Source organism: Mobula birostris, chromosome 20 (genome assembly GCF_030028105.1).
Source record: "Mobula birostris isolate sMobBir1 chromosome 20, sMobBir1.hap1, whole genome shotgun sequence".
Taxonomy (NCBI): Eukaryota; Metazoa; Chordata; class Chondrichthyes; order Myliobatiformes; family Myliobatidae; genus Mobula; species Mobula birostris.
The window spans coordinates 9,954,913-9,971,884 of NC_092389.1; the positions used below are offsets into that span (position 1 = coordinate 9,954,913).

A 16,972-nucleotide genomic window follows, 5' to 3' on the forward strand; every position below is an offset into this window, starting at 1 on the left:
TCCTGATAAAAAATAATGAGGAGATGATTTCTCCCCAATGAGATACTAAGAAATCCAAAAATGGGTGCAAATTGACTCAATTATTAACATCATTAACTCTGGTCTTTTTGGAGTTGGGGCAATTAATTTCTCATTCTCCCCCCCCCCCCACCTTAAAGCCTGAAATCTATTTCTGGATGATAACTCCTTCTGTGCTGTCAGGTATATTGAACTGAATCTGGTTTGTAGATGTAATAACATCATATTGAGCGAACAGCCAAGGCATAGCTTTCCTTCTGCGAAGCCGATAGACTCAGTAAATTCTAGTGATGTTTCCACCTCAGTGTGGAAGCAGTGTTACCTGCCAGAGGTGCCATCGTTTGGATGAGATGTTAACCAGGGTGTTGAATAAGGAGTCTTCTCGGAAAATAGCTGGACACATCTCCCTGGTCTCTTGGCATTGATTAATATCAAGGGGTAAAGTTAGAGTTAAAATAGCAGCCAGGTAAATGTTATTGATGCCATTTGCTGGCTTTGCAGTTGTAAATTCTAGGCTTCTGACTTCCAAGTAATATATTCTGTTGTTGTAAATCAATGCCATTGATTGGTCCTTCCTGCCTTGGCCTAATGATTGATCTGCTCCTTCCTGTATCCAGACCAGCACAATATCTGTTCTAATTCTTTCTCTTTTCTCTTCTGACATTATTGACTCAAGTTGGATAACATTACTAAGGATATTAACATTCTCTCATGGCCAGTTCATTCTTTAATGTGTAGCACTCTCACCTGAGTCAGAAAAGTGGTTTAAATACCATTCAAGAAAGGAATGGGACTCAGGGACTTGTGGTAATATTACTGTGTGATTGTATGTGATGGATTGTAAGTATATGTGCTGTGTGTGACTACATACAGTATACTAAGTTTTGTATCTTGGCCCCAGAAGGACACTGTTTCGTTTAGCTGTATACTTGTGCATGGTTAAATGACAATAAACCTGAATTTGATTAAACTTGACTACAGTGTCTTGTCTCACATTTCAATACACTACTGAGGGAATCACTATATTCTGAAAGAAAGATTAAGGCAAGGGCTCTTCCACTGTCTCAGACAGGCAATCACATCCAATCAATAATATAATATGAACAATCTGACATTGCTTTCTGTGGGACCATTACAAATGAGGTTGCATTCTAAAGCTACTTCATTCATTTAAGGCACTTTGTGGCAAAAACTCATGCATTGTAAGCCTTCTGTTGATATATTAGTCAATCATTAAACTATTTTCTCAGCAGCAAACAATCTACTGGAAGAACTCAGTAGATCAAGCAGCATCTGTGGGAGAAAAGGAATTGTCAACGTTGTGGGTCAAAGCCTTGCATCAGTATTGTTTTCTCAGGTATGGGATCACAGTTTAGCCTTAATCTTGCTCCTGACTAATCATTCTCCATGCCATTCCTAGTGGCGCAAGGATATTGATCAGGAAGGACAACAATGGACCTTGAGACCACGCTCTCAAAGTGCAAAGCTTGTTAAAAAAAAAGGATAAGATGCCAGCTCAATTAATAATGATAAAATAGAGATTTTTCCTGGTCAGAAGTCTAGTGACTGGAGTCATGATGAAGAATAGGCATGACTTCATTAAGAAGCTAAATAAGCTTCAGTGACTGAAGGTCTAACTAACCAAGTTACTATGTTCTTATCCAAGCTGATAACATCCACTATTCTTCCAATGAGATAGACTAGGTGGGCAAGAACTATTGAATAAACTGGGTGGACCGCGACAGTTTTTTTTTACAAAATCTGGTTTACCAATTGATCCATTAGGCCGATTTGGACTTCAGTTAACCCAAAAATTGTACTTTTGTGGGACCAGTTTGAATAGATTTTGCTTTGATTTACTCTTGGACTTGAATGGGTACTTTTTCTGACTGTGTTATGGAATTTCCTGTCTTTATTCAGTATCTGCTGGGCTGAGCAGGACTGTGTTGTCATTCTTAAACACAGGATGACTGGATGGTAATCAGGCGAAAGGGTCCAGGCTGGTTTCCCCTTAAAGCAATTGTGTAAAGACCAGCACTTGCAAACCCTCTGCCTCCCTCAGTGAGGTCACCAATAGAAAGATTATACACATTTATCCTATATTGAGGACTTAATAATCTCCAAATCCACTTTACAATCAATGTAAGTTGTCTGAAGTGTTATCACCATTGTAATCATAAACAACGAAGATTAAAGATTTTTTTAAAACATTACCTTTATTTGTCACATGTACATCAAAACATCGAAACATACAGTGAAATGTGCCATTTGCGTCAACAAGCGACACAGTCCAAGGGTTGTGCTGGGTGCAGCCTGTGAGTGTCGCCACGCTTGCAGCGTAGCAAGCCCACAACTTGCTAACCCTGACCCTAACAGAGTACCTGGAGAAACGCCATGCAGTCACGGCAAGAACCTGCAAACTCCATACGAATTGAACCCTGATCGGGGGTCACTGCTGCTGTAAAGCATTGCGCTAACTATGTTACGCTACCATGCCTCCCTGCACTACCAGGCCGCCTTAAAGTTCATATCTAAATTCACATCTAAAACTTTTAAGTCTCAGCTCAAAGACACCAGCCCAACGGAGCAGCAGTCACTCAGTACTGAGGTGGAAGAACCAGCCGAAATCTTGTTCTTAAGAACCTGCAGTTGAACTTCAACATAAATTTTTAATTTGGATGATGAAGTGTTGTGACTGAGTCAGACAGCAGAATTCTTCATTAAAACAATCCATTAGTTCACCTTTGACAATTCTTCAAGATGAAAAGTTGCCATTTAACCAATTTCCCTCAGGATCAATAAAGTATGACTATGACTATTTTAATCAGTCTTAAATTTTCATAATACGCCAATGTATCTCAAAGCAAAGTTCAATATTATCCAACTTTCTATCACAAATTTAAACAGCCTGTAAATAGCAGAGCAGTTAGTGTAAACTATTAAAACTGCAATTACATCCTTTTACTTATGGTGGCAATGTAGATCCTCTGTTTCCCACTATCCCGAGTTCTCAGTCGGTACTGCACACTCCACGAGGGATTGGCCACTTCCTGCCATTTCAGAGTCACAAAAACAACAGGGTTTCCCTATTTAATGTTCACCTGAGCTGGAAATGGTGTTGCTGTAAACGACTTCAGTTCCCTCAGAACATGGAAGAGAAAATGGTTAGGATTCACAATCCTGATGGTTGTTGCTCAACACTTTCTGGTCAAATAGTGCATTGTCTCTCATTGTTTTGATTTATTCATGAAGACCAACCACAGGCAAAGTACCAGATGGTAGGAGAATTATTGAAGCAAAGCACATCAATGTAAGTCAGCTCCCTTCTAATATCTTGAACTTCTTTTAATTTATACTGCAGTGCAGTATTAGTTAAATTTGAGTAGCAGAGAACTAGAGGCATTTGGAAGCTGGTGCAATGAAAATGGAGCTTACATTGACAATTCTTATTATTGAAATGGTAGTTAATAGTGGTATTCCAGTGCGATGCAGTTAGCCGCTCGCACATGGGAGGAGCTCACATTCCGTACAAGCTGGGTTATCAATAAAGTTCAGTTGAATATCCTGCATAATGGACTCCTGGTGCCCTCTGCACTCTCCCTCAATAATGAACACAACAATTATAAATTTGCAGAGTAATTTGAAAGGAATTACCAAGGGCAGTAATTTGACAGGAACTGTTAACCAATGGAGTATTTCAATATTGTAGAAATATGGTATGTTTGTGTAACATTTAACAATCTATTGCTTTTGAATCAATATTGGAAAATAGCAAATAATTTAAATTATACTTATTGATAATTCATGAATAACTAATGCATTAATCTCTCAGGCACAAGGCATATGCTTATATGCAATTATTTATTTTTACTGGCTTACTTGTTTTGAAAACATTTGACTTTTTCTTTATATTGCTAGGTTTATAACTGCATGCATAGCACCCTGAGGATTTATTGTAGGATTCTTAAATTTTTTATCTAAAAATATCTTAGACCATGAGACATAGCTGCAGAATTAGGCCAATCAGCCCATCGAGTCTGCTCCACCATGTCTGATTTATTATCCTTCTCAACCCCATTCTCCTGCCATCTTGTAACCTTTGATGCCCTTCCTAATCAAGAACCAATCAACCTCCACTTTAAATATACCCCATGACTTGTCATCCATTTAAAGAAAGAAATGTGATCTTTTTTTCATAAGAAATGCAAATCAAAAACAATATTTGGAAATCAGATCAAAAACAACATCCACTTCATCTTTATCTTAACACCAAAGTCATTCTTACATTTCTTCCTTCTGATCTTAACTGGACATAAGCTGCTCTGACAGACGTCTGCAGTGCTGAGCGAGTGCTGCAGTACTAGAGATGCCATCTTTCATCTAAGACAGTAAACTCAGTCCACATTCCTTGGGTGCATGTGATACATCTTATAGCATAACATAAGGGAAAAGAGGAGAGCTTTTCTCCGCGTCTTAGTCAGTACTTGCCTCTCAAATGATGCCCATTAAAAATTTTAACGTTTATCACTTTGCAGATTGTTCAACCTCGCTAGCAATAAATTAACTGCTACATTTTCTAAATTACAACAGTGTATATACATTACAAAGCACTTGATTTGTTATAAAATACTTCGGGACCTGTTGGGTTATGAAAAAAGCTACAAAAATGCAAGTTCATCCTTTTAGTATGCCTGCCACTGTTTAATGGATATGAGATAAATGTGCAGGTTAGCTGTATGACCCTCAGTAGCACTCAATCAGGAGAATGCAAGCTAAGTATTGCGCATTGTGCTCCAATTATACACAGACTGCAGTCTATTTGAGAGAATGTAGAGAGGACCAGCCCTGGGCCCAGCACGTAAATGCCATTACAATGAAAGCACAACAGCGCCTCTACTTTCTTCAAGAAGATTTGGCATGTCATCTAAAACTTTGACAAAACTCTGTAGTTGCGCAGTGGAGACAATATTGACTGGTTGCATCTCGCCTGGTGTGGAAGCACCAATGCCCTTGAACAGAGATGCTTATAAAAAGTAGTCGATACAGCCCAGTCCATCATGTGTAAAGCCCTCCCCACCATTGAGCACATCTACACAGAGCACTGTCACAGGAAAGCAGCATCCATCATCAAGGATCCCCACCATCCAGGCCATGCTCCCTTCTCACTGCTGCCATCAGGAAGAAGGTACAGGAGCCTCAGGACTCTCACCACCAGGTTCAGGAGCAGTTATTACACCTCAACCATCAGGTTCCTGAACCAGGGGGAATAACTTCACTCAACTTCACTTGCCCCATCACTGAACTGTTCCCACAAACTATGGACTCACTCTCATGGACTTTTCATCTAATGTCCTCGATATTTAGTGCTTGCTTGTTTGTTTGTTTGTTTGTTTGTTTGTTTGTTTGTTTATTTATTTATTTATTTATTTATTTATTATTATCATCATTATTTCTCTTTTTTTCTTTTTGTATTTGCACAGTTTCCGGTCTTTTGCACACTGATTGCTTGTCCGTTGGGTGCAGTCTTTCATTGATTCTATTGTGTTTCTTGTATTTACTGTGAATGCCTGCAATAAAATGAGTCTCAGGGTTGTGTCTGGTGACTTATATGTACTTTGATTATAAATTTACTTTGAACTTTGGACTTGCTGAAATGTTCAATTTAAACAAATGTTCATGATTTCATTTGTATAGCTTATTCAGGTTTATTGGGAACTAATTTCATACTCCATTCTCTTCATAGGAGTATCTCAGATAATACTGAAAATGATAGGATTTCAACCAAGTTGTTGACCAGTGGAAATTCTGAAGCATTTTGAACACGTTGGCGCAGGCAGATACTGAGTCAGGGCTGTGTTCATGGAAATTTCCATATTAACACTGACCAGAATCGTTTCCATCCAGCAACAGTACCTTCCATTTGTATTGTGCCTTTCAGTTAAGAAAACATTCCCCGCCAGTTTATGAGTACGTTGCCCTGCAACATCTGACATAAACTTTGCTGAGTGCTTTGAATACTCCAAATTCTGTTCATTTGAGCTCTGGATTTAAAAAGATAAAGATTTGCTTTATTTGTCACATGAAATGTGTCATTTTTTGTCAAATAAAATCAGTGAGAACTTTATTTTGTTATCGGTGGCAGTTATCTGCTGAGGACATAAGCTTTTGAGTTGCATAACTTGAGCTTCTCCAAGGGAGCGTTTTAAAATCAACCCTTTGTCCATTTGTTTAAATGGCTGTGTCAAACTGTTCGAAAACCCTGCTGTCAGGGAAATTGGAATACAGTGAGAGAATAAGATAGCATTATTGTTAGCATGAAGGACATGGACCATAGATGGAGATAAGGCAAAGCTCCCATTGCACTGCTCCAACCTCAAAAATGTCTCCAGTCACCCCTATATTACCCAGAATAAGATACCCATTCAAATTTATCTGTGATGAAAATAGGAGCAGAAGTAGACTGTCAGATCCTTCGGGCATGTCCTGCCAATCAATATGATCATGGCTGATCAAATTCGATCTAATCTGATCCCATTAGGCGATAGTTCAAGACTATCTAAATGACACACCTTTTACTTTATATTCAATACATTGAAACCACTTTATAAGCTGTTTCTGGATATGAAAGTGAAATGTTGACATTTTCAGTATTTAGATAGAAATTCCAGCATTTACATAGCATGACCCCAAGCTATCCCAAATATTTTCTTTGTGCCAAAGGAATACTTGTGTGTTACTACTGTAACCTAGGAAAACCAAAAGCCAATCTTTGCATTGCAAGCTCCCAAAAAATAGCAATATGATTAACCAGAACAGAGGAGACTGCAGATGCTGGAATCTGGAGCAAAAGAAAACACAAGTTGCTGGAAGAACTCAATAGGTCAAGCAATATCTGGGGGAGGAAAGGAATTGTTGAGGTTTCAGGTCGAGACCTTGCATCAAGACTGATAAATCTGGAAATCTTTTCTATTGATATTTATGCTCTTCAGGGAAGGACATTTGTTATCTCTACTAAGTTTGACCTACATGTGGTTCTAGATCCACCTAAAAGGTTGACTCCTGACGGCCACAGATCAGGAATGGATATTAAATGCCAGCACCGCTGATGAAGTCAGCATATAGTGAAGCAACAAATAAAAGTACAAAGAGCACCATGTAAAATGGGCTGCACAAAACGATAAGAGGCAAAGATTGAATGGGCAGCCAGAGACGTTTCCCAGGGCAAAAATGGCTAATATGAGGGGGCTTAGTTTTAAGGTAATTGGAGGAAAGTTTTGGGGGGATGTCAGAGATAGGTTTTTAAACAGAGAGTGGTAAGTGCATAGAGCACATTGTTGGGGGTGGTGGTAGTAGCAGATACATTAGGGACATTTAAGACACTCTTAGATGCACACGGCCAAAAGCAAAATGGAGGCTATGTGGGAAGGATGGCTAGATTGATCTCAGAGTAGGTTAACAGGATGACACAACATCATGGGCTGAAGGAGCTCAATTGTTCTGCACTGTTCACAAAGTATACAGTACACATATTCTGTGTTTTTAAATAGTCAGGATGCAAAAAATAGCTCCACTGATGTTCTCTGCAATATTTTGATGGGATTCTTTATGTGTCATTCAGTGTCTACCTTTAACCATTTATCTGAAGTTCTGACAGCCCCGTGCACCCCCACACTTTCATTGGAGAGGAGCCTAAAGAGATTCTGCTTTTGCCGTTGACGTGGGTTTGAATATATCACCTTTGACTCAGACATCAAAGCAATACTTAGTCTACTGTGGCTGGTGGGGTGGAGCTACGTCTCTACCAAAGGAGGTGTAAGGTGCTCCTTCCCTCCGCTAGCCTATAGGTCACCCCTGGGAAGGTGTAGCACCTCCTTAGCCCCCCACTCCACCCCCTATCAGGGTCACGTGAAGCCATGGGAGATGGTCTAGGAACAGCTGGTGCAGATCACAAGTCCTGGTTATGCGACCACTGACACCAGGCAGACAATCTCTGAAGAGTATTGATAATGGCTGAGGTCACCCGTCTTGCAAAGACACTGCCCAGAGGAAGGCAACGGAAAACCACTTCTGTAGAAATATTTGGCAAGAACAATCATGGTCATGGAAAGACCATGATTGCCCACATCATACCACACAGCACAGAATGATGATGAGTCTTCTTAGTCACTAAGTCACTTACAATTACTGTTGAACCTTTGTTTGTTAATTCGTTCCTTTAATTGCTAGGAGTATTACAGATTTTCATCCAATTTGGTTTTTAATAAATATCAATCCATATTGAATTTACAGGCAGAGAAGGTAATTTATCTCAACATATCTGTACTAGTGTTAATGCCAGCAACACACACAAAATGCTGGTGAACGCAGCAGGCCAGGCAGCATCTTTAGGAAGAGGTGCAGTCGACGTTTCAGGCCGAGACCCTTCGTCAGGACTAACTGAAGGAAGAGCTAGTAAGAGATTTGAAAGTGGGAGGGGGAGGGGGAGATCCAAAATGATAAGAGAAGACAGGAGGAGGAGGGATGGAGCCAAGAGCTGGACAGTTGATTGGCAACAGGGATATGAGAGGATCATGGGACAGGAGGTCCGGGGAGAAGGAAAAGGGGGAGGGGGGGAAAAGCCCAGAGGATGGGCAAGGGGTATAGTCAGAGGGACAGAGGGAGAAAAAGGAGAGTGAGAGAAAGAATGTGTGTATAAAAATAAGTAACAGATGGGGTACGAGGAATTAAAATGTGTGGCCACTGGGAGATCCTGCTTTCTCTGGCGGACAGAGCGTAGGTGTTCAGCAAAGCGGTCTCCCAGTCTGCGTCGGGTTTTGCCAATATATAGAAGGCCACATCGGGAGCACCGGATGCTGTATATCACCCCAGCCGACTCACAGGTGAAGTGTCGCCTCACCTGGAAGGACTGTCTGGGGCCCTGAATGGTGGTGAGGAAGGAAGTGTAAGGGCATGTGTAGAGTGCCTCCAACTTCCCTTCTCTTCACACATTTATCCATCCACTCACTGAACAAAGGATAAGAGAACAGAGAAATTTGCAAATGAACGCACGACATGTCAAACCTTGAAGTGGACGGGCTACAGCAGCAGAAGATTACGAACGTACACCTAATAAAGTGGCCACTGAGTGTAGTTTGTAATTGGAATCATCAAAAGACACAGACCTGAGGTGATCTATACATAAGCAGAATGCAGCCACAAGCCTGGTGTAACTGGACTCTGACTGAAAGAGGTTGCAACTACCATAAGCAGGGAATAAGGCAGCATTCTTTAGCACAGGTACTTCTGCAAGACAAACAGACTGCAAATTATCCGGTCGGATAATATGAATCTTGATTCAAAGCTTTCATCAATGCTTCCCTACTGTACTGAAATAATGCTGAAACAGTTCTGTGACAGGGATCCTGTTGCAAAGGCCTTGTTTGAACTGAATTCAAAGTCTCCCCTGACCAGCAAAGAGGGGTAAATTGAAATAAAGTGACAGGTGTCGGTGCTTCAGTGTCCTAATCACATCCAAATGTGACCTGACAAAGGCAGCTTTGAGGAGAGGCAGGTTACAGTAAAGGGTGGAGGGGGGATAGTTTTACAGTAACTGGGCAGCTTCCAGCATGCCTGTGGTGGATAACAGTGTGCCCTGTGTTTTTTGTTAAAACCTTTCCATAACCTCTTTGTTTACTCCATGCCACCATGCACCAACATTCCCAGGCACGGTGTTGTCCAGTTCACAGAAGTGTTAACTCTTTTCGACATTCCTCCTGTCTTGGAGTTCAGCAGGGATGTGAAGGAGGGGGAAAGAAATGAAGTCCGCTGGGATTTCAAATGCTTCGTTTTATTTTTACTGTTTTCAGATTCTTTCCAAAAAAAACCATATGCTTCAGGGAAGTTGTTAAATGTGTGTACACTATTTAAAGAAGTCCCCAAGGGTTACAGTATTTGGATTTCTTTTACCGCAGGTGTGGTCACTTCAACAAGGAGGTGGGTTATTGGCATAACTCCAGATGCCAATCTGCTTTTTTCTTGAGGAGAGGTTTAAAAGTAGAGTGAACTTGCATATCTTTAGACTCTTTCATGACCTCAGAAAGTCCCAAACGATTCCAGTCAATGCTATACCTTTGAACGATAGTCACTGTTGTGATTCAGGATGCACACTAGCCAATATGTAAATAGCAAGCTCCCACAAGGAGCAATAAATTCATAGAATCGTAGAGAGATACAACATAGAAACACGCCTGTCAGGTGTCCAAGTATTAACTACCCACTTACACCTGCATTCAATCTATTTTATTCTCCCCACATTCCCATCAAAGCCTGCCAGGTCATCTACCTACAGGAAAGATGTAAATAAGGTTGAAAGAGTGCAGAGAAAATTTACAAGGATGTTGACGGGTCTGGGGGATCTGAGTTATAAGGAAAGATTGAATAGGTGAGGACTTCATTCCTTAAAACGTAGAAGATTGAGAGGAGATTTGATGAAGGTATACAAAATTATGAGGGGTAAATGCAAGCAGGCTTTTTCCACTGAAGTCAGGTGGGACTACAACCATAGGTCATGGGTTAAGGGTGAAGGGTGAAAAGTTTAAGGGGAGTATGAGAGGGAACTTATTTGCTCAGATGGTGGTGAGAGTGTGGAATGAGCTGCCAGCACAAGTGGTGCATGTGAGTTCAATTTCAACATTTAAGATAAGTTTGGATAGGTACATGGATGGTAGGGGTGTGGAGGTCTATGAACCTGTGCAGGTCAATGGCAGTTTTAAAGGTTTGGCATGGACTAGATGGACTGAAGGGCCTGTTTCTGTGCTGTACTTTTCTATGACTCTATTGACTCTCTCAAACACATGAATACACAATAGGAGCAAATTTTAGTGGCCAAATTATCTAATCAATCTACACAGGAGCAGCAAAGTAGAGGGTTCAAAGGAGGTTCATGAAAGTGATTCCAGGATTGAACAGCTTGTCATATGAAGAGTGTTTGATGGCTCTGGGCCTGTGTTCACTAGAATTCAGAAGAATGAGGGGTGACCTCATTGAAATCTATCGAATGGTTTGAGGCCTTGATGGAGTGGATGTGGAGGGGATATTTCCTATGGCAGGAGAGTCTACGACCAGAGGACAGAACCTCAGAATAGAGGGATGTCCTTTTAGAACGGAGATGAGGAGGACTTGCTTTAGCCAGAGAGCGGCGAATCTGTGGAATCCTTCGCCACAGTCAGCTGTGGAGACGAAGTCTTTACATATATTTAAGGCAGAGGTTGATAGAATCTTGATTGGTCAGGGAAGGGATACGGCGATAAGGCAAGAGATTGGGGCTGAGAGGGAAAATGGATCAGCCATGATGAAATGGTGGAGCAGACTCAAAGGGCCAAATAGCCTAATTCTGCTCCTATTTCTTATGGTCTTATGGTTGAAGTTGATGGAGAGATACAGTAAGTATCAGGAGGGACGCTAGGAATAACACCACTGTTCTTTAATAAAATATAATTTTTCATGCTCAAGTGAATGGGCAGCTTCTTTAATGTTTTGTCTAAATGACAGTGACTCTGACAATACAATACTCCCTGAGTTTTGCATTAGAAGTCCTAACCTAGATTCCATTGGAGTGCACTCAAACCCATTTGAGCAATCTCGGACTTTTCTTTTTGGAGTGACGGAGGATGAGAGATGACTTAATAGAGATACATAAGATGATAAGTGGAACAGATAGAGTGGGCAGCCAGTGACGTTTTCCCAGACTGAAAATGGCTAATACAAAGGGCCATAATTTTAAGGTAATTGGGGGTAAATTTAAGGCGAGCTTATGGTGTATGTCAAAGGTAGGTTTTTTTACACAGAGTGTGGGTGTGTGGAATGTGCTGCCTGGGGTGGTGGTATTAGGGACATTTAAAAGACTTTTAGATGGGCACATGAATGACAGAAAAATGGAGGGAGGGTTGACGGAGAAGTGGTTATATAAGGAATGTATACTTTGCATGTCAGTCTGTGTAACCACTTCCCAAGCTGGATCGAGGTCTAGAGTTAAGTGTTTAAAGTGATGACGGGGAAGTGGTTATATAAGGAATGTATACTTACTGGGGAAGTGAGAAATATGAAGGGTCAACAGGATGTTCGAATTATAAGGGTAACATTGCAATGACAATCAAATTGGCCAGTGGGCTAAATTGACCAAATTACCTAACTCAACAATGCTTCTATCAGCATTTCAAGAACAAAGGATGGGGATGAAGTTTCTCAGAGAGATGAAATATAATCCACTCTAAATTCAATGTCGCATAATTTGAATTAAATGAGAGACACCCCCAGGGGAGCCCGAGAAGGGGGGGAGAATGAGCACCCCAATAGGATGGACCTATTAACAATGACCAAGGTAAATGGTCAACACCATGGACCTAGATTTAGCTGGTTTGAAGCTCTTCCTTGCCCATGCGATGAGCTTTTCCAGGCCCTGGAGGATCCACCTGCTGCCAGGAACTGGTGTTGTCATGACAATGAGGTCATCCATAAAGGCTCTGATCGAACACCAGACTTGGTCAGCGGGCCTCTACGCTCTGCCTCGGCTGCCTTGACTATCATGTTCATGGCAAGGGCAAAGAGAGTAACGGAGATTGTGCACCCAGTTATAATCCCCTTCTCCAGCTTATGCCAGCCTGATGTCATAGCTCCAGACAAGAGAGAGATGCATTTGCAGCAAAGTTTGTAAGAACAAGCGCGGCCTAAAGATCCATCAGGCCAGAATGAAGTGCTTGGAGCAGGAGAATGCTGCACAGCGCATAGGATTTACACCTGGTGAGATGCAGGAGGAGCCCGGCCTGGAGTCACCCCACGGAGCCCAGAACCTCCAAGCGCCAGAAGCTTCTGTCCCAAGCAACATAGTTCAACAGCGCCGGATCAAGTGGCCCCCAGCCAGCAACAAGAAAGAGTGGCTCCAGTTCGATGGCGATGTAGCAAGGATCATAGAGTTGAGAGCCAAGGGAGATTTTGACAGACGGCTTCAGACAATGACCACCATCATTATCAGCTTTGCCACAGAGCGGTTTGGAATGGAGGAGGGAAAGACCACCAGATCCCGATACACTATGAACTGCAGGGCAGCCCAGATCCACCAACTGCGCCAAGAGCTCCGGTCCCTGGCACGGCAGTTCAGGGTAGCAATGGAGGAGAAACCTCCCCTGGTTGAGCTTTGGAACACCTGCAGGAAGAAGCTAATGACCCTGCGCAGAGCAGAATGGCACAGGAGGTGAGGGAGAGAAAGAGCCAGGAAGCGAACTGCCTTCATAGGCAATCCGTTTGGTTTTACAAAACAGCTCCTAGGGCAGAAACGCTGCGGCCGCCTTGTGTGCTCTAAAGAAGAGGTAGACCATTTCCTTCATAACATCCTGAGCGACCCTGCAAGGGAACAAGAGCTGGGCCTCCACAGAGCCCTTACAAGCCAACCACTCCCCATAGTGGAGTTCGATGTGAGGGAGCCCACCTAGAGGGAAGTCCAGGAGGTTGTGTCTTCAGCCAGAGCTAGTTCTGCTCCAGGACCCAGCAGCATACCCTACAAGGTGTACAAGCACTGCCTGGAGCTTCTCAAGATTCTTTGGAAGATCCTGCGAGTGATCTGGCGCAGGAAGGCAGTGGCAGACCAGTGGAGGTACGCAGAGGGGGTCTGGATCCCCAGGGAGGAAAATTCGTCGAACCTGGAGCAGTTCAGATCCATCTCACTGCTTAGTGTGGAAGAGAAAATCTTCCTTAGTGTCTTGTCCCACCGGATGACGGACTTTCTCCTCAAGAACGCTTACATCGACACTTCAGTGCAGAAAGGTGGAATTCCCGGAGTGCCTGGGTGCCTGGAGCACACTGGACTAGTCACCCAGCTGATCAGGGAGGCACACATGGGGAAGGGAGTCCTGGTCCATTGGCTAGATCTCGCCAATGCATATGGGTCAATACCCCACAAACTGGTGGAGTTTACACTGGACCAACACCATGTTCCCAGAAAGGTCAAGGACCTCATCATGAACTACTACGGGAAGCTCAGACTGAGAGTCACTTCTGGAGCTATGACATCAGGCTGGCAAAAGCTGGAGAAGGGGATTATAACCGGGTGTACAATCTCCGTTACTCTCTTTGCCCTTGCCGTGTATATGATAGTCAAGGCAGCTGAGGCAGAGTGTAGAGGCCCGCTGACCAAGTCTGGTGCTTGATCAGAGCCTTTATGGATGACCTCATTGTCACGACAACATCAGTTCCTGGCAGCAGGTGGATCCTCCAGGGCCTGGAAAAGCTCATCGCATGGGCAAGGATGAGCTTCAAACCAGCTAAATCCAGGTCCATGGTGTTGGAGAAGGGCAAAGTGGTGGACAAGTTTCGTTTTACCTTGGATGGCACTAAAGTTCCATCTATCAACGAGAAGCCAGTCAGGAGCTTGGGGAAGGTCTTCGACCGCAGCCTCAGAGATGCAGCTGCCGTCTGATCAGCTTCCAAGGAGCTTGAGATCTGGTTCACCACGGTGGACAAGTCAGGCTTACCTGGAAAGTTCAAAGCCTGGATTTATCAGCATGGCATCCTACCCCGAATCCTATGGCCGCTACTGGTATACGAGATGCTTGTGACAACTGTGGAGTTGCTGGGGAGAAAGGTCAGTAACTACTTTCGAAGGTGGTTGGGCCTACCTCGTAGTCTGAGCAGCTCAGCACTATACGGAAGGTGCAATAAGCTGCGACTTCCCTTCAGCAGCCTGGACGAGGAGTTCAGGGTTCTTGACGACATTCAGCAGCACATTTTCCAACCAAATTTAGTGAATGTGCAAAACATGGAATGTAATCTGCAAACTCATTCAGCTCTTTAATTCATGCTTGTAAGCCACTATACTTGCCACTCATGTTGCTGGCGTTGTCATAACTTTGACCACGGCAGTCTTTTATATCAATGTCATTTTCCTTTAAAAAAGTCGAGTAAACTTTGAGCAAGCTGTTCAGCATTATGACCGCCCATATCCAAAAACTTCACAAATCTTTCAACTGGTCCAGACGGCAAAACATAGCACACAGTCAAAGTCAGCTGGTCCACATTCGATATATCAGGAGTAGAATCCAATGAAACAAAATATCTGACACTTCACCTGTGAGTCGGCTGGGGTGATTACTGCGTCCGGTGCTCCTGATGTGGCCTTCTATATATTGGCGAGACCCGATGCAGGCTGGGAGACCATTTCGCTGAACACCTACGCTCTGTTCGCCAGAGAAAGCAGGATCTCCCAGTGGCCACACATTTTAATTCCGCGTCTCATTCCCATTCTGACATGTCTATCCACGGCCTCCTCTACTGTAAAGATGAAACCACACTCAGGTTGGAGGAACAAAACCTTATATTCCGTCTGGGTAGCCTCCAACCTGATGGCATGAACATTGACTTCTCAAACTTCCGCTAATGCCCCACCTCCCCCTCCTACCCCATCCGTTACTTATTTATTTAGTATTATTAGTAGTTTTTTTTTGTCTCTCTCTCTCTCTCTCTCTCTCTCCTTTTTCTCCCTCTGTCCCTCTCACTATACCCCTTGCCCATCCTCTGGGCTTTTCCCCCCTCCTCCTTTCTTTCTCCCTAGGCCTCCTGTCCCATGATCCTCTCATATCCCTTTTGCCTATCACCTGTCCAGCTCTTGGCTCCATCCCTCCCCCTCCTGTCTTCTCCTATCATTTTGGATCTCCCCCACCCCCTCCCACTTTCAAATCTCTTACTAGCTCTTCCTTCAGTTAGTCCTGACGAAGGGTCTCGGCCCGAAACGTCAACTATACCTCTTCCTAGAGATGCTGCCTGGCTTGTTACATTCACCAACAATTTTTATGTGTGTTATCTGCAGAATTTCTTATGTTTCCATTTGGTTTTTCTTCTTTTCTTTGTAGGTAGGGGGATCCTGTTCCCATTTGGACCAGCTAATAAGTTTTTTCCACTGGCCAGTCAGTGAGCATAAACCTGGCCACAGTAACGAGCAAGAGAAAATCTGCAGATGCTGGAAATCCAAGCAACACACACAAAATGCTGGAGGAACACAGCAGGCCAGGCAGCATCTTTGAAAAAAAGTACAGTTGACATTTCAGGCCGAGACCCTTCGACAGGACTGGCTCGGTAATGAGAAACACAGTTAATTCAAACTCTTTTAGATTTTGTAGTTTCTTTGAGAAAAGTGCTTCTTCAGCAGGGAGTCACTTGGAGTCAATGTGACTTTGAGCTAAAGTGTCAAGTGGGAACTGCTGAGTAAGGAATCATGTTGGAAAGGTTTAAGTCCTAAGTTTGCAAAGCTTACTGCCATGTGCACACATCCAGGTATGCACACGTGCAATGAAAAATTGGCTTGCAGCAACAAGAGGGTAAAGCGGTGGATGTTGTCTATATGGACTCCATTAAGGTCTTTGACAAAGTTCCACACAGAAGGTTAGTTAGGAAGGTTCAATCGTTAGGTATTAATACTGAAGTAGTAAAATGGATTCAGCAGTGGCTGGATGGGAGATGCCAGAGAGTAGTGGTGGATAACTGTTTGACAGATTGGAGGCCGGTGACTAGTGGTGTGCCTCAGGGATCTGTACTGAGTCCAATGTTGTTTGTCATATACATTAATGATCTAGATGATGGGGTGGTAAATTGGATTTGTAAGTATGCTGATGATACTAAGATAGGTGGAGTTGTGGATAATGAAGTAGGTTTTCAAAGCTTGCAGAGAGATTTACGCCAGTTAGAAGGGTGGGCTGAAAGATGGCAGATGGAATTTAATGCTGATAAATGTGAGGTGCTACATTTTGGTAGGACTAATCAAAATAGGACATACATGGTAAATGGTAGGGCACTGAAGAATGCAGTAGAACAGAGGGATCTAGGAATAATGGTGCATAGTTCCCTGAAGGTGGAATCTCATGTGGATAGGGTGGTAGAAAGCTTTTAGTATGCTGGCCTTTATAAATCAGAGCATTGAGTATAGGAGTTG

General features: G+C 43.0%; 1 long non-coding RNA gene across 1 annotated transcript in view; it reads right to left on the reverse strand.

Annotated features, from left to right (window-relative positions):
• The window catches only part of LOC140184923 (uncharacterized), a 31,200-nt gene extending 15,699 nt beyond the window's left edge, over window positions 1-15,501 (reverse strand). Inside the window, exon 1 of the long non-coding RNA XR_011882474.1 lies at window positions 14,371-15,501. This is a non-coding gene — a long non-coding RNA (uncharacterized lncRNA). The remainder of the gene's footprint in view (window positions 1-14,370) is intronic.
• Between the last annotated feature and the right edge of the window lie 1,471 nt (window positions 15,502-16,972).